This window comes from Solea solea, chromosome 2, assembly GCF_958295425.1.
Source record: "Solea solea chromosome 2, fSolSol10.1, whole genome shotgun sequence".
Classification (NCBI taxonomy): domain Eukaryota; kingdom Metazoa; phylum Chordata; class Actinopteri; order Pleuronectiformes; family Soleidae; genus Solea; species Solea solea.
The window spans coordinates 14,972,855-14,995,038 of record NC_081135.1 but is presented as its reverse complement, the minus strand read 5'-3'; positions in this window follow the sequence as shown (position 1 = coordinate 14,995,038).

The following is a 22,184-nucleotide window of genomic DNA, read 5'->3' as shown; positions in this document are numbered from 1 at the left end:
GGACTAAGGCTGATCGAGGGTATTTTAATCTTTTTTCTATTTGTGTCTGTTTTTGTGCGCATTCAGCAGGGATACGGCTGTTTTCTGATTTTTTTAATTTTTCTACTGTCCCATAACATAAACCTCACAAATAAAGTTAAAATCTTATAAGATATAGTTATATACCTTCAGTGTTTGATTTTGCAATGATTTCACTGTTTGGATGTGTTTTTCTATTTGTCTCTGTTTTTGTGTGCATTCAGCAGGGATACGGCTGTTTTCTGACCTTTACACAGTACTGTGGACAGTAGAAATAAGAAAAAAATCCGAAAACAGCCTTATCTCGGCTGGATGCGCACACAAACAGACACCAATAGAAAAACACATCCCAACAGTGAAATCATTGCAAAATCAAACACTGAGGGTACAGAAGTATATCTTATATGATGTTAACTTCATTAGTGAGGTTTATATTATGGGACAGTAGAAAAAAGAAAAAAATCCGAAAACAGCCTTACCTCAGCTGAATACGTCCAGTGAAAGTAAAATTATAAACTACTGATAAAAAAATAAGGATTTTATACTTCATCAAAAAATGTTACCCTATTGTTTGTTGCAAAAAGTGAACTTTTACCCTATATTCCTCCAAAACGTATACAGTAAAAGTACTCCATACTACTAGTATATGAAGTATAAGTGGTACTGAGTTCAGTGAAAGTGAAATCATACACTACTAACACAAATTATGGATTTTAAACTTCATCAAAAACGGATATTCACACAGGTCATACAAAACATCTAGCTTATGTTTGATTTGATGTAATTATTTTACATGTAATCACTATAATATGATAGGGTTAGGGTTAGTTTTGATAAATTATTTAACCTTTTTCTTTTTCAGTACATTGTGACTGATGTTGATGAGGTCGAGGTCTTCAGCGTCTGAGGCTGTGTCTTTGACAGTCAGGATGAATTGAGCCCCAAACAAAGTGAAACATTGTGTTTACCTGTAATTGCACCTGTGTAAACAAAACCAGACTTTTGTTTGGGTTCACGTAGAGGGCAAGTCTTTGAAGTCCCTCAAGATGCCTGTTTGTTCTTTTTACTCAAAGGAGTGAATGTGTGTATGAGCCTCTTTGTAGGTGTAGGTGCCTGTGTATCATGTCGATTTGAACTTGATGTGAGAACAAGAAGTGCCTGGAGTTGCACATACACACATACACACAGACACACACACACACACACACACACACACACACAGACACAGACACACACACACACACACACACACACACACACATTTATTCCTAAACCCACATTCACACCATACTATGATATCCCTAAAATACACCCACATCATTTTAGCTTCAGATATTGATTGAATAGTGTGTTATATGATAATGAAAAATGTTGATATTCCCTGACAGTGGAAAATAACTTCACCTACACCAAATTTGAAGCAATTTGCATCAACACAGCCAAAGATATCCTCAAAAAAAAATCCAAAAGCACAAAGAATGCAGAGGATTAATCTGTAATCTTTTTATTACAAAAAATCTTGGAAGCGAACATTTCTGCCATGCATGTATGGTGAAACAAAGGGGCAGTTTATTTCAACTACTACTGTAGCTTTAAGATAATTATCGACCATCATCACACTCCAACGCAACGTAGTTCCCCACCACAGCAGCAGCGGATTAATATCCAAAACGTGAACAGGTTAGTGTCTGCTCAGCAGGTGGATGAACATGTAATGGAGTTGCAGCATCAGTCGCTGACCAAGGAATTACTTGGGAGGTTGGTGGTAGAGGGAGGCTATTGACATGTCACAGGAAGATGCTCAAAAATGTAGAGGTAAGTGAAATTTTACATTATTATAATGAGCTAAACAGCAGGCCATTGCTAAAATGTGTTCGTTAATTACAGTAACTACGTCTTTTCACTCATTGAAAATACATACATACATACACATGTATTTAAACACACACGCATTAATCGAAATATAGTTAATAATAATATATGCACATGTAAATGTTCCATGCTCTTTTTTTTCTTTTTCGCTTTGCTGTTTTTTGCGAAAGTTTAGTGTTTAAATGCAGTCAGTATCCTATCTCTGAGATGGTGTTGTCTGCGACGTTACACGGGAGCCAGACTTTCTGTCTGAACAGTTCCACTGTGAGAACCGATGTCCTCTCACCCGGACCCGCAGCTGCAAAGCTCCCGTTTTCGCGGAACCGCTTGCTGTGTTTCGGCTGCGTCTTCGGTTGTGTGGACTGTGGGTCACATTGCTGATCTGTTCAGAGAGCTTCGCTGGTGCTGCTGCTGCAGGTATCCTGTCTATTTAACAAGTAGGCTATACACTAAATCTATCCCTCTATTCTTAAAAATTAGGTCCACTCTGAATGTTGATACAGTGTGGGTGTTGTAATTATTATTATTTTTTTATGACAGTCTTTTCCATTCTTACAACGCACAGTTAACGTGACTGGATTCTGTTTCATCCGGGGAAAGAGGTTGACCCTCAGGCTTTGGACACCTACAGTATTTAGTTGATGACAAACTGTTTCCTTAACCCTCAGGCTTCATTATGATTCATTTCCACTGTGTTAGTGCATATGGCACACTTTCTTGTAAGAAGGTCTCTTGGCAAATTGGAATTCAAATGAAAACATTTTATTAATAGATCAATAGAACACGGAACATTGTTTTCACCATAGACTTGAGTATATGGCAGGAATGTTCACTCCCAAGAATTGTTGTCATAAAAGATTAATACTTTTGTCCTGCATCAGTCCTCCTCAAAACCACCAAATATTCAATCATTTCCATATTACAAATGTCCTCTTTTCAAATTAAGAGGGGAGGGAGTACATGTTTTATCTGATGCTACACAAAACTAACAATGCTTCAAAGTTAATATTGTGGGTAATCTTTGACATATTCAAGACTGATTAAAAAAAAATCTCCCAGCCACCCAACATTTGTCATATCTGTTGCCAGTACAACCCATGAAATGCTCATTTGTACTTGTCAGGAAGTCACTGCAGCTCTGACCTTGTAACCTAAATATGTTTCTGCTTCAAAATCACTTTGTTTCATACATGAGGCTAATGTCTGGCAGATTATACCAATCTTAGCCAATCTTCATCACTAAGTTTTATGTTAAATCCTGATTCCCATCTTTTTTTTTTATGTATTTTGTAGCATTTTTTTTATATAGTCCCAATATAATTCTAATTGTGGTTTCTTTGTATGCGTTGATTATGATAATCTGGATCACACTATTCACTTCTCAGGAGGGGTCCATCCTGATCTCTTTCATATAGTAGTCTCTAAGTTGCAGGAATCCACAGAATTCATGATTGATTATCTAAATCCTTTTTTTCTGTCATATTTTGGAAACTCTCAAGCTGTCACCTTTCACCAAAACACACCATGCTGTGATTCCCTTGGTTGTCCACTGTTTAAATCCTATATCGTACCTAGTCGGTGTAAAATTGCTATCATATTCAATAAATTAGTGTCTTTCTGTATCTTATATTTTTTTATTATGCTGAACCATATTTTGTATGTGAACATCGTGATTGTGTCTATTTGGTTTTGAATCTTCTTGTATGTTTCTTTATCCCCCAATTCTGTACTGGGTTTTCTCCAAACTCTTTTTCTATTTCATTTCACTGTGTCTGCTTTGCACCAACCTACAATATATCTCAATTGGGCCGCATGGTAGTATTCCTTTAATTTTGGAAGTCTCATCCCTCCTTCTTCTTTTGGCAGCTGGAGAGTTTCCAGTCTTATCGTGGGTCTTTTGCCACCCCAACTAAACTTTGATATCATTTTATTCCAGCTCAAAAATTGGGGTTTGGGGGACCTCTACTGGTAGGGCTTGGAATAGGTATAAGGGTCTCCAGAGCCTGATGATGATCATGAAACACCTTTTGTAGAGGTAGAGAAAAAGAAAAGAAAAGCTTGTTATAAAATAAATATATATAAATATATATATATATTATAAAATGACGACAAACCCACACCATAGCTTCCCCCCAAACATTTATGACCTTCCCCAAAGTTTCATCTTGGAATGCCCATGGCATCCAATCAAATTCTTTTAGAGCCCAACAAATTAAATTCTTGTTGAAAACTGACTTATTATGTTGTCAAGAACTGAGACTGAACACAAGTAAAGAGTAAAGGTATCCAGCATGTGGAACAAAGGTCTAAGAGTAATTTCTATTGGTGAAAGTAAAGCTGATGGTGGGATCTTTTTTCTAAAACTGGTGATGTCACTATTATTCGTAAAACGAATGATTTCCTAATTTAATTCCTTGTAGATTGCTCATGTTGGATTGTTTTTACCGAGGAGAAAAAATACGAACGATACACGTGTACACCTCTCATGAGAGAACAAACATTTTTCAACTTTTTAAAAGACTTAAAGAACCGCTATTGGTCGGATACAAATTTATTTTATGTGGTGACTTTAGCACTGTCATCGATGTAAACGACAGAGTGAGCTCTAAAGTTTTGAACCTCAGCTCTGATGGTAATCGCTTGACTCAATTCAATTCTTATGTAAACTAATTGTGATCTTAACAAGTCCTGGCAAATTAAAGTAGGCACAAGCACCATGACGTCCAATCTGAAGCAGCATCCTGTAATTTGTCTTCTTATGTCATCACTTTTTTTCAAAGGATGTATGTTACAGTATTTTAAATAAAATACACATGATGGAAATATATTGGTACAAAATACATGTATCAGAAATACTTCCCATCCCTGCTTAAAGACATTACGTGAAGGTTGAAAATTGTGTCGCTTTAAATAAAACCCATAACATGAGAAAATAAATTGAAGCACAATATATAATGATTATTTATAGAAAATGAACTCTGATTTTCGCAGTTGAAGCACAAGAATCTGTATCTTTACAAAACAAATGTTATCTATCCGCAATTCCTATACTCCTATTCCAAATATGTTTGTGATTTAAACAGCATTTGTCTAGTGTAACATTAGTGATACTTTTGCAGTAGTATATTTATTGTGAGACACAATTATACATTTTTCCCAAATCTGTCCATGCCTCATCCATCTCTTCCTCTCCCTTCTTGTCTTCCTCCTCAGCACATGGAGAAGATCTCCATGCTGGCTTTCCATCCAGTTAAGATGCACAGCTGCTATGAGAAGGTGGTGAACCTGAGCCTTGAGGGTCTTCAGCAACAGTTTGACGTGAGCAGCCCGTCAGTGTTTGTCCAAAGGGCCCAGATCCCCATGAGAGAGGTGAAACCTCAACTACTGACTAACCAAGTCTAATATAAGTTATTGGTTAACTGGTTAACACAATGGGAAGTTTCTATGAGAGCTAATCATTTTATTGAAACTCATTTTATTTCTTGATCATTTTCCTACACTGTAGCTCCTTGTTTGACTAGAGTTTGTCAAATAGTTGAATGATGAGGTTCTGACTGTGGCATTGATCAAGGACACAGTAGAACTAAAGGCGAACATCTTTTGGCGGTTTGATAACTCAGTGGACAGTTAAATAGATATAGTTGTCTACAGACATGCCACAATACAGACTGTGGAACTGGGTGTAGTACATTATCACATTATTTCATGGGATATTCCTATATGAGTCAGTTTGTCTGGTGTTACATGCATGTATGTCACAAAGTTAGGTACAAAACTACAAATTATGTTTTACTAGATGTTTGAGCATATCCTTCATCAAAGTCTCGAGTCTCAGGGTACAGAGGAGCTGTGTAAGATCATCCAGCACTGCCAGGACAGAGTCATTAAAGTAATACACAAAGAAAACAGGCTTGTGCATCAAATTCTTGCATAACATCTACATTAATATCTAATAATATTACACCTGGCATACTCCAGCCCTGGGAGTGAAACTTTTGGTCTGGCCTTGTTTTAGTGTTAAGGAAAATTCAGGTTCAACTTTATCAATTTATTAATTTTTGAGCAAGAGTCCAGGATACCGGGCAATATCCCAGCTTAATCCCTTCTGTGCATCGTCCTCTGATATTTTCAAGCCTCAACTTGCCAGCTCCATGTTTATTTTTATTATATCAGAAAGTATGAGTGTGTGGATGAGCTAACTCATGCTTTTGAAGCATGATGATGGTCGCCACAGCGGTCGTCTTCCAGATAGAGATTAGATAGAAAATAAAAACTCCAAACTCAAGGAATAAACACTTGACTTTTGCGAGAACAGGTGAACGTCACATAGTGTACCCTGAGACATTATTGCTCTGGACCATAATCAAGTGGACTGATAAGAGATTACCGGCATCTTGTGAAATGTGCCAGTACACAAATAAAAGTGTCGGTTCTGTGTACTGGACAGTACCGGGCCACTTCTAGTTAATAATTGTACTGTAGTGACAGTGATGGTATTTTATGTACACTTAATGTCTATTATGTTCTTATTCTTTAACAAACAAGTGCACAATAAAAATTCACTGGGAATTCTAAACAGCACATTGCAATTTATTCAATTATTATCGAAGTATTGATCAGTAATACAGTGAAAATGAGAGGAAATGTTTAAGGTGTGCGCCCCTAAATGTTCTGCTTGCTCTCCTAAAAAATTCAGTTATAGGGGGGGCTACTGTGCTCCTAGTAAAAAGTTAGTCTGGTGTCCTGCATACATTGTTCTAAAGGGTTTATGGTCTTAGTTCCTCTTCAGTAGCGCTGCATGTCCACAATGTAAATTTAATTTTACATTTAAATGCAGAGCTGTCAGTCCCACCGTGTGTGATTGACAGCTCTGCATTTCATGTTTGCAAAGTTGCAGTTATAGGTGGATTTGTAGTGGACAAGCTATCAGTATCCATCCCTTCTCTTATAACTATGGTTGTTTCTGGTTTCAAAAACTAACATGGTGTTGCCCAAAATACTAAACTCCAACATTTAAACAGGGGAGTCTACCCATCAGTGGCAACCCAAATAGTTGACACTTCCCAACCTTATGAGAACCTGCCTCTCAAAATGGGTTATGGATTCATATTTTATCTCTGACAAATGGAATGTGAACTATGATGAGGAAGGCATGACAATATTATAGCTATATCATGACATGAGACAAGATATGATCTTAGAATTTTGATATTGTCATATCGTGATCGGGTATTTGTGATGAATTTTCCTGGTTTGAGAATTTTGGAGAAAATCAAGCTCAAAAGTCAAGAGTTTGACAATTATTTTGCAACAATTTGTGACTTTGCACTGCCCTCTAGTGGCCTAATATGATTTCCCATGAAATATGTCACCTGCTTTGCATACTACAGCTCCTTAATTTTCCAGTGATCCCCTATATGTCCATATCTACTTTGGACTATCTACTACTATCCATCTTAAATATGAATGCTGACTGAATTCTATTGCAACCATTCCGGAATTTGCACTTCTCCCTACTGACCGAAACGTGCATTTTTTTTAAGGTGGAATCGAAACTTAATGAAAATCGGAAGCGAATGTGGAGCCACCTTCAGCACCATCATGTCATTGTTCCCAATAGAATGAGTGCGCGAGTTTTTGTTTTTTTATGTAAATATAATGTCAATGTATTAATGATATAAATATAATGATGGTGATGATAACAATAATATTATTAACAGCAATAATAATAATAATATTTATAATAATGATATGATTACAACAATAATGTGTGCTGTGAAAGCAACATTTGTTGAAAAAAACATTGTAGAAATATTTTTTTGAAGTTTGATTATGACAAATAACCATACAGTTAACTGAACAAATGAAATGTACATCTTATAAGATATACTTCTGTACTCTCAGTGTTTGATTTTGCAATGATTTCACTGTTTGGATGTGTTTTTCTATTGGTGTCTGTTTGTGTGCGCATTCTGCTGAGATAAGGCTGTTTCTGGATTTTTTAAATTTTTCTACTGTCCCATAATAGAATGGTATCCTGTTACACCAATAGAAAAACACATCCAAACAGTGAAATCATTGCAAAATCAAACACTGAGTGTACAGAACTAAATCTTTTAAGATGTTAACTTCATTTGTGAGGTTTATGTTATGGGACAGCAGACAAATTAAAAAAATCCGGAAACAGCCTTATCTCAGCTGAATGCGCACACAAACAGACACCAATAGAAAAACACATCCAAACAGTGAAATCTTTGCAAAATCAAACACTGAGGGTACAGAACTAAATATTTTAAGATGTTAACTTCATTTGTGAGGTTTGTGTTATGGGAAAGTAGAAAAATGAAAAAAATCCGGAAACAGCCTTATCTCAGCTGAATGCGCACACAAACAGACACCAATAGAAAAACACATCCCAACAGTGAAATCTTTGCAAAATCAAACACTGAGGGTACAGAACTAAATCTTTTAAGATGTTAACTTCATTTGTGAGGTTTATGTTATGGGACAGCAGAAAAATGAAAAAAATCCGGAAACAGCCTTATCTCAGCTGAATGCGCACACAAACAGACACCAATAGAAAAACACATCCCAACAGTGAAATCTTTGCAAAATCAAACACTGAGGGTACAGAACTAAATCTTTTAAGATGTTAACTTCATTTGTGAGGTTTATGTTATGGGACAGCAGAAAAATGAAAAAAATCCGGAAACAGCCTTATCTCAGCTGAATGCGCACACAAACAGACACCAATAGAAAAACACATCCCAACAGTGAAATCTTTGCAAAATCAAACACTGAGGGTACAGAACTAAATATTTTAAGATGTTAACTTCATTTGTGAGGTTTGTGTTATGGGAAAGTAGAAAAATGAAAAAAATCCGGAAACAGCCTTATCTCAGCTGAATGCGCACACAAACAGACACCAATAGAAAAACACATCCCAACAGTGAAATCTTTGCAAAATCAAACACTGAGGGTACAGAACTAAATCTTTTAAGATGTTAACTTCATTTGTGAGGTTTATGTTATGGGACAGCAGAAAAATGAAAAAAATCCGGAAACAGCCTTATCTCAGCTGAATGCGCACACAAACAGACACCAATAGAAAAACACATCCCAACAGTGAAATCTTTGCAAAATCAAACACTGAGGGTACAGAACTAAATCTTTTAAGATGTTAACTTCATTTGTGAGGTTTATGTTATGGGACAGCAGAAAAATGAAAAAAAATCTGGAAACAGCCTTATCGCAGCTGAATGCGCACACAAAACAGACACCAATAGAAAAACACATCCAAACAGTGAAATCATTGCAAAATCAAACACTGAGTGTACAGAACTAAATCTTTTAAGATGTTAACTTCATTTGTGAGGTTTATGTTATGGGACAGCAGACAAATGAAAAAAATCCGGAAACAGCCTTATCTCAGCTGAATGCGCACACAAACAGACACCAATAGAAAAACACATCCAAACAGTGAAATCATTGCAAAATCAAACAGTGAGTGTACAGAGCTAAATATTTTAAGATGTTAACTTCATTTGTGAGGTTTATGTTATGGGACAGCAGAAAAATTAAAAAAATCCGGAAACAGCCTTATCTCAGCTGAATGCGCACACAAACAGACACCAATAGAAAAACACATCCAAACAGTGAAATCATTGCAAAATCAAACAGTGAGTGTACAGAACTAAATCTTTTAAGATGTTAACTTCATTTGTGAGGTTTATGTTATGGGACAGCAGAAAAATGAAAAAAAATCTGGAAACAGCCTTATCGCAGCTGAATGCGCACACAAACAGACACCAATAGAAAAACACATCCAAACAGTGAAATCATTGCAAAATCAAACACTGAGTGTACAGAACTAAATCTTTTAAGATGTTAACTTCATTTGTGAGGTTTATGTTATGGGACAGCAGACAAATGAAAAAAATCCGGAAACAGCCTTATCTCAGCTGAATGCGCACACAAACAGACACCAATAGAAAAACACATCCAAACAGTGAAATCATTGCAAAATCAAACAGTGAGTGTACAGAGCTAAATATTTTAAGATGTTAACTTCATTTGTGAGGTTTATGTTATGGGACAGCAGAAAAATTAAAAAAATCCGGAAACAGCCTTATCTCAGCTGAATGCGCACACAAACAGACACCAATAGAAAAACACATCCAAACAGTGAAATCATTGCAAAAACAAACAGTGAGTGTACAGAACTAAATCTTTTAAGATGTTAACTTCATTTGTGAGGTTTATGTTATGGGACAGCAGAAAAATGAAAAAAATTCGGAAACAGCCTTATCTCAGCTGAATGCGCACACAAACAGACACCAATAGAAAAACACATCCAAACAGTGAAATCATTGCAAAATCAAACGGTGAGTGTACAGAACTAAATATTTTAAGATGTTAACTTCATTTGTGAGGTTTATGTTATGGGACAGCAGAAAAATGAAAAAAATCCGTAAACAGCCTTATCTCAGCTGAATGCGCACACAAACAGACACCAATAGAAAAACACATCCAAACAGTGAAATCATTGCAAAATCAAACAGTGAGTGTACAGAACTAAATATGTGAAGATGTTAACTTCATTTGTGAGGTTTATGTTATGGGACAGCAGAAAAATGAAAAAAATCCGGAAACAGCCTTATCTCAGCTGAATGCGCACACAAACAGGCACCAATAGAAAAACACATCCAAACAGTGAAATCATTGCAAAATCAAACAGTGAGTGTACAGAACTAAATATTTTAAGATGTTAACTTCATTTGTGAGGTTTATGTTATGGGACAGCAGAAAAATGAAAAAAATCCGGAAACAGCCTTATCTCAGCTGAATGCGCACACAAACAGACACCAATAGAAAAACACACCCAAACAGTGAAATCATTGCAAAATCAATCAGTGAGTGTACAGAACTAAATCTTTTAAGATGTGAAATTCATTTGTGAGGTTTATGTTATGGGACAGCAGAAAAATGAAAAAAATCCGGAAACAGCCTTATCCCAGCTGAATGCGCACACAAACAGACACCAATAGAAAAACACATCCAAACAGTGAAATCATTGCAAAATCAAACAGTGAGTGTACAGAACTAAATAGTTTAAGATGTTAACTTCATTTGTGAGGTTTATGTTATGGGACAGCAGAAAAATGAAAAAAATCCGTAAACAGCCTTATCTCAGCTGAATGCGCACACAAACAGACACTTATAGAAAAACACATCCCAACAGTGAAATCATTGCAAAATCAAACACTGAGGGTACAGAACTAAATATTTTAAGATGTAAACTTCATTTGTGAGGTTTATGTTATGGGACAGTAGAAAAATGAAAAAAATCCGTAAACAGCCTTATCTCAGCTGAATGCGCACACAAACAGACACCAACAGAAAAACACATCCCAACAGTGAAATCATTGCAAAATCAAACACTGAGTGTACAGAACTAAATCTTTTAAGATGTTAACTTCATTTGTGAGGTTTATGTTATGGGAAAGTAGAAAAATGAAAAAAATCCGGAAACAGCCTTATCTCAGCTGAATGCGCACACAAACAGACACCAATAGAAAAACACACCCACACAGTGAAATCATTGCAAAATCAATCAGTGAGTGTACAGAACTAAATCTTTTAAGATGTGAAATTCATTTGTGAGGTTTATGTTATGGGACAGCAGAAGAATGAAAAAAATCCGGAAACAGCCTTATCCCAGCTGAATGCGCACACAAACAGACACCAATAGAAAAACACATCCAAACAGTGAAATCATTGCAAAATCAAACAGTGAGTGTACAGAACTAAATCTTTTAAGATGTTAACTTCATTTGTGAGGTTTGTGTTATGGGAAAGTAGAAAAATGAAAAAAATCCGGAAACAGCCTTATCTCAGCTGAATGCGCACACAAACAGACACTTATAGAAAAACACATCCCAACAGTGAAATCATTGCAAAATCAAACACTGAGGGTACAGAACTAAATATTTTAAGATGTTAACTTCATTTGTGAGGTTTATGTTATGGGACAGCAGAAAAATTAAAAAAATCCGGAAACAGCCTTATCTCAGCTGAATGCGCACACAAACAGACACCAATAGAAAAACACATCCAAACAGTGAAATCATTGCAAAATCAAACAGTGAGTGTACAGAACTAAATAGTTTAAGATGTTAACTTCATTTGTGAGGTTTGTGTTATGGGAAAGTAGAAAAATGAAAAAAATCCGGAAACAGCCTTGCTGAATACGCACACAAACAGACACCAATAGAAAAACACATCCAAACAGTGAAATCATTGCAAAATCAAACAGTGAGTGTACAGAACTAAATAGTTTAAGATGTTAACTTCATTTGTGAGGTTTGTGTTATGGGAAAGCAGAAAAATGAAAAAAATCCGGAAACAGCCTTATCTCAGCTGAATGCGCACACAAACAGACACTTATAGAAAAACACATCCCAACAGTGAAATCATTGCAAAATCAATCAGTGAGTGTACAGAACTAAATCTTTTAAGATGTGAAATTCATTTGTGAGGTTTATGTTATGGGACAGCAGAAAAATGAAAAAAATCCGGAAACAGCCTTATCCCAGCTGAATGCGCACACAAACAGACACCAATAGAAAAACACATCCAAACAGTGAAATCATTGCAAAATCAAACAGTGAGTGTACAGAACTAAATAGTTTAAGATGTTAACTTCATTTGTGAGGTTTATGTTATGGGACAGCAGAAAAATGAAAAAAATCCGTAAACAGCCTTATCTCAGCTGAATGCGCACACAAACAGACACTTATAGAAAAACACATCCCAACAGTGAAATCATTGCAAAATCAAACACTGAGGGTACAGAACTAAATATTTTAAGATGTAAACTTCATTTGTGAGGTTTATGTTATGGGACAGTAGAAAAATGAAAAAAATCCGTAAACAGCCTTATCTCAGCTGAATGCGCACACAAACAGACACCAACAGAAAAACACATCCCAACAGTGAAATCATTGCAAAATCAAACACTGAGTGTACAGAACTAAATCTTTTAAGATGTTAACTTCATTTGTGAGGTTTATGTTATGGGAAAGTAGAAAAATGAAAAAAATCCGGAAACAGCCTTATCTCAGCTGAATGCGCACACAAACAGACACCAATAGAAAAACACACCCACACAGTGAAATCATTGCAAAATCAATCAGTGAGTGTACAGAACTAAATCTTTTAAGATGTGAAATTCATTTGTGAGGTTTATGTTATGGGACAGCAGAAGAATGAAAAAAATCCGGAAACAGCCTTATCCCAGCTGAATGCGCACACAAACAGACACCAATAGAAAAACACATCCAAACAGTGAAATCATTGCAAAATCAAACAGTGAGTGTACAGAACTAAATCTTTTAAGATGTTAACTTCATTTGTGAGGTTTGTGTTATGGGAAAGTAGAAAAATGAAAAAAATCCGGAAACAGCCTTATCTCAGCTGAATGCGCACACAAACAGACACTTATAGAAAAACACATCCCAACAGTGAAATCATTGCAAAATCAAACACTGAGGGTACAGAACTAAATATTTTAAGATGTTAACTTCATTTGTGAGGTTTATGTTATGGGACAGCAGAAAAATTAAAAAAATCCGGAAACAGCCTTATCTCAGCTGAATGCGCACACAAACAGACACCAATAGAAAAACACATCCAAACAGTGAAATCATTGCAAAATCAAACAGTGAGTGTACAGAACTAAATAGTTTAAGATGTTAACTTCATTTGTGAGGTTTGTGTTATGGGAAAGTAGAAAAATGAAAAAAATCCGGAAACAGCCTTGCTGAATACGCACACAAACAGACACCAATAGAAAAACACATCCAAACAGTGAAATCATTGCAAAATCAAACAGTGAGTGTACAGAACTAAATAGTTTAAGATGTTAACTTCATTTGTGAGGTTTGTGTTATGGGAAAGCAGAAAAATGAAAAAAATCCGGAAACAGCCTTATCTCAGCTGAATGCGCACACAAACAGACACTTATAGAAAAACACATCCCAACAGTGAAATCATTGCAAAATCAATCAGTGAGTGTACAGAACTAAATCTTTTAAGATGTGAAATTCATTTGTGAGGTTTATGTTATGGGACAGCAGAAAAATGAAAAAAATCCGGAAACAGCCTTATCTCAGCTGAATGCGCACACAAACAGACACTTATAGAAAAACACATCCCAACAGTGAAATCATTGCAAAATCAAACACTGAGGGTACAGAACTAAATATTTTAAGATGTTAACTTCATTTGTGAGGTTTATGTTATGGGACAGCAGAAAAATGAAAAAAATCCGGAAACAGCCTTATCTCAGCTGAATGCGCACACAAACAGACACCAATAGAAAAACACATCCAAACAGTGAAATCATTGCAAAATCAAACAGTGAGTGTACAGAACTAAATAGTTTAAGATGTTAACTTCATTTGTGAGGTTTGTGTTATGGGAAAGTAGAAAAATGAAAAAAATCCGGAAACAGCCTTGCTGAATACGCACACAAACAGACACCAATAGAAAAACACATCCAAACAGTGAAATCATTGCAAAATCAAACAGTGAGTGTACAGAACTAAATAGTTTAAGATGTTAACTTCATTTGTGAGGTTTGTGTTATGGGAAAGCAGAAAAATGAAAAAAATCCGGAAACAGCCTTATCTCAGCTGAATGCGCACACAAACAGACACTTATAGAAAAACACATCCCAACAGTGAAATCATTGCAAAATCAATCAGTGAGTGTACAGAACTAAATCTTTTAAGATGTGAAATTCATTTGTGAGGTTTATGTTATGGGACAGCAGAAAAATGAAAAAAATCCGGAAACAGCCTTATCTCAGCTGAATGCGCACACAAACAGACACTTATAGAAAAACACATCCCAACAGTGAAATCATTGCAAAATCAATCAGTGAGTGTACAGAACTAAATCTTTTAAGATGTGAAATTCATTTGTGAGGTTTATGTTATGGGACAGCAGAAAAATGAAAAAAATCCGGAAACAGCCTTATCTCAGCTGAATGCGCACACAAACAGACACTTATAGAAAAACACATCCCAACAGTGAAATCATTGCAAAATCAAACACTGAGGGTACAGAACTAAATATTTTAAGATGTTAACTTCATTTGTGAGGTTTATGTTATGGGACAGCAGAAAAATGAAAAAAATCCGGAAACAGCCTTATCTCAGCTGAATGCGCACACAAACAGACACCAATAGAAAAACACATCCAAACAGTGAAATCATTGCAAAATCAAACAGTGAGTGTACAGAACTAAATATTTTAAGATGTTAACTTCATTTGTGAGGTTTATGTTATGGGACAGCAGAAAAATGAAAAAAATCCGTAAACAGCCTTATCTCAGCTGAATGCGCACACAAACAGACACTTATAGAAAAACACATCCCAACAGTGAAATCATTGCAAAATCAAACACTGAGGGTACAGAACTAAATATTTTAAGATGTAAACTTCATTTGTGAGGTTTATGTTATGGGACAGTAGAAAAATGAAAAAAATCCGGAAACAGCCTTATCTCAGCTGAATGCGCACACAAACAGACACCAATAGAAAAACACATCCAAACAGTGAAATCATTGCAAAATCAAACAGTGAGTGTACAGAACTAAATCTTTTAAGATGTTAACTTCATTTGTGAGGTTTATGTTATGGGACAGCAGAAAAATGAAAAAAATCCGTAAACAGCCTTATCTCAGCTGAATGCGCTCACAAACAGACACCAACAGAAAAACACATCCCAACAGTGAAATCATTGCAAAATCAAACACTGAGTGTACAGAACTAAATCTTTTAAGATGTTAACTTCATTTGTGAGGTTTATGTTATGGGAAAGTAGAAAAATGAAAAAAATCCGGAAACAGCCTTATCTCAGCTGAATGCGCACACAAACAGACACCAATAGAAAAACACACCCACACAGTGAAATCATTGCAAAATCAATCAGTGAGTGTACAGAACTAAATCTTTTAAGATGTGAAATTCATTTGTGAGGTTTATGTTATGGGAAAGCAGAAAAATGAAAAAAATCCGCCTTATCTCAGCTGAATGCGCACACAAACAGACACTTATAGAAAAACACTTTCAAACAGTGAAATCTTTGCAAAATTAAACACTGAGGGTAAAGAAGTATATCTTATAAGATTTTAAGTTCATTTGTGAGGTTTATGTTATGGGACAGCAGAAAAATGAAAAAAATCCGGAAACAGCCTTATCTCAGCTGAATGCGCACACAAACAGACACCAATAGAGAAACACATCCAAACAGTGAAATCATTGCAAAATCAAACAGTGAGTGTACAAAACTAAATAGTTTAAGATGTTAACTTCATTTGTGAGGTTTGTGTTATGGGAAAGTAGAAAAATGAAAAAAATCCGGAAACAGCCTTATCTCAGCTGAATGCGCACACAAACAGACACCAATAGAAAAACACATCCAAACAGTGAAATCATTGCAAAATCAAACAGTGAGTGTACAGAACTAAATAGTTTAAGATGTTAACTTCATTTGTGAGGTTTGTGTTATGGGAAAGTAGAAAAATGAAAAAAATCCGGAAACAGCCTTATCTCAGCTGAATGCGCACACAAACAGACACCAATAGAAAAACACATCCAAACAGTGAAATCATTGCAAAATCAAACAGTGAGTGTACAAAACTAAATAGTTTAAGATGTTAACTTCATTTGTGAGGTTTGTGTTATGGGAAAGTAGAAAAATGAAAAAAATCCGGAAACAGCCTTATCTCAGCTGAATGCGCACACGAACAGACACCAATAGAAAAACACATCCAAACAGTGAAATCATTGCAAAATCAAACACTGAGGGTACAGAACTAAATAGTTTAAGATGTTAACTTCATTTGTGAGGTTTGTGTTATGGGAAAGTAGAAAAATGAAAAAAATCCGGAAACAGCCTTATCTCAGCTGAATGCGCACACAAACAGACACCAATAGAAAAACACATCCCAACAGTGAAATCATTGCAAAATCAAACACTGAGGGTACAGAACTAAATATTTTAAGATGTAAACTTCATTTGTGAGGTTTATGTTATGGGACAGTAGAAAAATGAAAAAAATCCGGAAACAGCCTTATCTCAGCTGAATGCGCACACAAACAGACACCAATAGAAAAACACATCCAAACAGTGAAATCATTGCAAAATCAAACAGTGAGTGTACAGTACTAAATCTTTTAAGATGTTAACTTCATTTGTGAGGTTTATGTTATGGGACAGCAGAAAAATGAAAAAAATCCGTAAACAGCCTTATCTCAGCTGAATGCGCACACAAACAGACACCAACAGAAAAACACATCCCAACAGTGAAATCATTGCAAAATCAAACACTGAGTGTACAGAACTAAATCTTTTAAGATGTTAACTTCATTTGTGAGGTTTATGTTATGGGAAAGTAGAAAAATGAAAAAAATCCGGAAACAGCCTTATCTCAGCTGAATGCGCACACAAACAGACACCAATAGAAAAACACACCCACACAGTGAAATCATTGCAAAATCAATCAGTGAGTGTACAGAACTAAATCTTTTAAGATGTGAAATTCATTTGTGAGGTTTATGTTATGGGAAAGCAGAAAAATGAAAAAAATCCGGAAACAGCCTTATCTCAGCTGAATGCGCACACAAACAGACACTTATAGAAAAACACTTTCAAACAGTGAAATCTTTGCAAAATTAAACACTGAGGGTAAAGAAGTATATCTTATAAGATTTTAAGTTCATTTGTTAGGTTTATATTATGGGACAGTAGAAAAATTTTAAATATCCGGAAACAGCCTTATCTCAGCTGAATGCGCACACAAACAGACACCAACAGAAAAACACATCCCAACAGTGAAATCATTGCAAAATCAAACACTGAGGGTACAGAACTAAATCTTTTAAGATGTTAACTTCATTTGTGAGGTTTATGTTATGGGACAGCAGAACAATTAAAAAAATTTCGAAAAAAACTCGCGCACTCATTCTATTGGGAACAATGACATGATGATGCTGAAGGTGGCTCCACATTCGCTTCCCATTTTCATTAAGTTTCGATTCCACCTTAAAAAAAAATGCACGTTTCGGCCAGTAGGGAGAAGTGCAAATTCAGGAATTGTTGCAATAGAATTCAGTCAGCATTCATATTTGAGATGGACTTTCTCCTATAGTCCAAAGTAGATATGGAAATATAGGGGATCACTGGAAAAATAAGGAGCTGTAGTATGCAAAGCAGGTGACATATTTCATGGGAAATCATATTAGGCCACTAGAGGGCAGTGCAAAGTCACAAATTGTTGCAAAATAATTGTCAAACTCTTGACTTTTGAGCTTGATTTTCTCCAAAATTCTCAAACCAGGAAAATTCATCACAAATACCCGATCACGATATGACAATATCAAAATTCTAAGATCATATCTTGTCTCATGTCATGATATAGCTATAATATTGTCATGCCTTCCTCATCATAGTTCACATTCCATTTGTCAGAGATAAAATATGAATCCATAACCCATTTTGAGAGGCAGGTTCTCATAAGGTTGGGAAGTGTCAACTATTTGGGTTGCCACTGATGGGTAGACTCCCCTGTTTAAACTAACACCATGTTAGTTTTTGAAACCAGAAACAACCATAGTTATAAGAGAAGGGATGGATACTGATAGCTTGTCCACTACAAATCCACCTATAACTGCAACTTTGCAAACATGAAATGCAGAGCTGTCAATCACACACGGTGGGACTGACAGCTCTGCATTTAAATGTAAAATTAAATTTACATTGTGGACATGCAGCGCTACTGAAGAGGAACTAAGACCATAAACCCTTTAGAACAATGTATGCAGGGCACCAGACTAACTTTTTACTAGGATCACAGTAGCCCCCCCTATAACTGAATTTTTTAGGAGAGCAAGCAGAACATTTAGGGGCGCACACCTTAAACATTTCCTCTCATTTTCACTGTATTACTGATCAATACTTCGATAATAATTGAATAAATTGCAATGTGCTGTTTAGAATTCCCAGTGAATTTTTATTGTGCACTTGTTTGTTAAAGAATAAGATCACATAAGAGACATTAAGTGTACATAAAATACCATCACTGTCACTACAGTACAATTATTAACTAGAAGTGGCCCGGTACTGTCCAGTACACAGAACCGACACTTTTATTTGTGTACTGGCACATTTCACAAGATGCCGGTAATCTCTTATCAGTCCACTTGATTATGGTCCAGAGCAATAATGTCTCAGGGTACACTATGTGACGTTCACCTGTTCTCGCAAAAGTCAAGTGTTTATTCCTTGAGTTTGGAGTTTTTATTTTCTATCTAATCTCTATCTGGAAGACGACCGCTGTGGCGACCATCATCATGCTTCAAAAGCATGAGTTAGCTCATCCACACACTCATACTTTCTGATATAATAAAAATAAACATGGAGCTGGCAAGTTGAGGCTTGAAAATATCAGAGGACGATGCACAGAAGGGATTAAGCTGGGATATTGCCCGGTATCCTGGACTCTTGCTCAAAAATTAATAAATTGATAAAGTTGAACCTGAATTTTCCTTAACACTAAAACAAGGCCAGACCAAAAGTTTCACTCCCAGGGCTGGAGTATGCCAGGTGTAATATTATTAGATATTAATGTAGATGTTATGCAAGAATTTGATGCACAAGCCTGTTTTCTTTGTGTATTACCTTAATGACTCTGTCCTGGCAGTGCTGGATGATCTTACACAGCTCCTCTGTACCCTGAGACTCGAGACTCTGATGAAGGATCTGCTCAAACATCAATTAAAACACAATTTGTAGTTTTGTACCTAACTTTGTGACATACATGCATGTAACACCAGACAAACTGACTCATATAGGAATATCCCATGAAATAATGTGATAATGTACTACACCCAGTTCCACAGTCTGTATTGTGGCATGTCTGTAGACAACTATATCTATTTAACTGTCCACTGAGTTATCAAACCGCCAAAAGATGTTCGCCTTTAGTTCTACTGTGTCCTTGATCAATGCCACAGTTAGAACCCCATCATTCAACTATTTGTCAAACTCTAGTCAAACAGGAGCTACAGTGTAGGAAAATGATCAAGAAATAAAATAAGTGTCAATAAAATGATTAGCTCTCATAGAAACTTCCCATTGTGTTAACCAGTTAACCAATAACCTATATTAGACTGGTTAGTCAGTAGTTGAGGTTTCACCTCTCTCATGGGGATCTGGGCCCTTTGGACAAACACTGACGGGCTGCTCACGTCAAACTGTTGCTGCAGACCCTCAAGGCTCAGGTTCACCACCTTCTCATAGCAGCTGTGCATCTTAACTGGATGGAAAGCCAGCATGGAGATCTTCTCCATGTGCTGAGGAGGAAGACAAGAAGGGAGAGGAAGAGATGGATGAGGCATGGACAATTGTGTCTCACTATAAATATACTACTGCAAAAGTATCACTAATGTTACACTAGACAAATGCTGTTTAAATCACAAACATATTTGGAATAGGAGTATAGGAATTGCAGATAGATAACATTTGTTTTGTAAAGATCCAGATTCTTGTGCTTCAACTGCGAAAATCCGAGTGCATTTTCTATACATAATCATTATATATTGTGCTTCAATTTATTTTCTCATGTTATGGGTTTTATTTAAAGAGACCCAATTTTCAACCTTCACATAATGTCTCTAAGCAGGGATGGGAAGTATTTCTGATACATGTATTAAAAAAAATACATATTTAAAATACAAAATATGCTCTTTTCTGGAGATGATAAAAATTCCTTCAGATTTTGTACCAATATATTTCCATTATGTGTATTTTATTTAAAATACTGTAACATACATCCTTTGAAAAAAAATGATGACATAAGAAGACAAATTGCAGGATGCTGCTTCAGATTGGACGTCATGGTGCTTGTGCCTACTTTAATTTGCCAGGACTTGTTAAGATCACAATTAGTCTACATAAGAATTAAATTGAGTCAAGCGATTACCATCAGAGCTGAGTTTCAAGACTTTAGAGCTCACTCTGTCGTTTACATCGATGACAGTGTTAAAGTCGCCACATAAAATAATTTTGTATCCGACCAATAGCGGTTCTTTAAGTCTTTTAAAAAGTTGAAAAATGTTTGTTTTCTCATGAGAGGTGTACACGTGTATCGTTCGTATTTTTTCTCCTCAGTAAAAACTATCCAACATGAGCAATCTACAAGGAATTAAATTAGGAAATCATTCGTTTTACGAATAATAGTGACATCACCAGTTTTAGAAAAAAGATCCCACCATCAGCTTTACTTTCGCCAATAGAAATTACACTTAGACCTGCTGGATACCTTTACTCTTTACTTGTGTTTAGTCTCAGTTCTTGACAACATAATATGTCAAAGTCAGTTTTCACAAGAATTTAATTTGTTGGGCACTAAAAGAATTTGATTGGATGCCATGGGCATTCCAAGATGAAACTTTGGGGAAGGTCATAAATGTTTGGGGGGAAGCTATGGTGTGGGTTTGTCGTCATTTTATAATATATATACTGTATATATTTATATATATTTATTTTATAACAAGCTTTTCTTTTCTTTTTCTCTACCTCTACAAAAGGTGTTTCATGATCATCATCAGGCTCTGGAGCGGGGAATTCAGGAGTGGGAGAGAAAGAGCCAAAGTTGTTGCTGTAAGGGGGGCTCTCTGCTACAGCCTGTGGGTAAAGCGGGGGTGCTGCCGACTCGCTGACCCTGACCCTTATACCTATTCCAAGCCCTACCAGTAGAGGTCCCCCAAACCCCAATTTATGAAATGGAATAAAATGATATCAAAGTTTAGTTGGGGTGGCAAAAGACCCACGATAAGACTGGAAACTCTCCAGCTGCCAAAAGAAGAAGGAGGGATGAGACTTCCAAAATTAAAGGAATACTACCATGCGGCCCAATTGAGATATATTGTAGGTTGGTGCAAACCAGACACAGTGAAATGAAATAGAAAAAGAGTTTGGAGAAAACCCAGTACAGAATATAATTGGGGATAAAGAAACATACAAGAAGATTCAAAACCAAATAGACACAATCACGATGTTCACATACAAAATATGGTTCAGCATAATAAAAAAATATAAGATACAGAAAGACACTAATTTATTGAATATGATAGCAATTTTACACCGACTAGGTACGATATAGGATTTAAACAGTGGACAACCAAGGGAATCACAGCATGGTGTGTTTTGGTGAAAGATGACA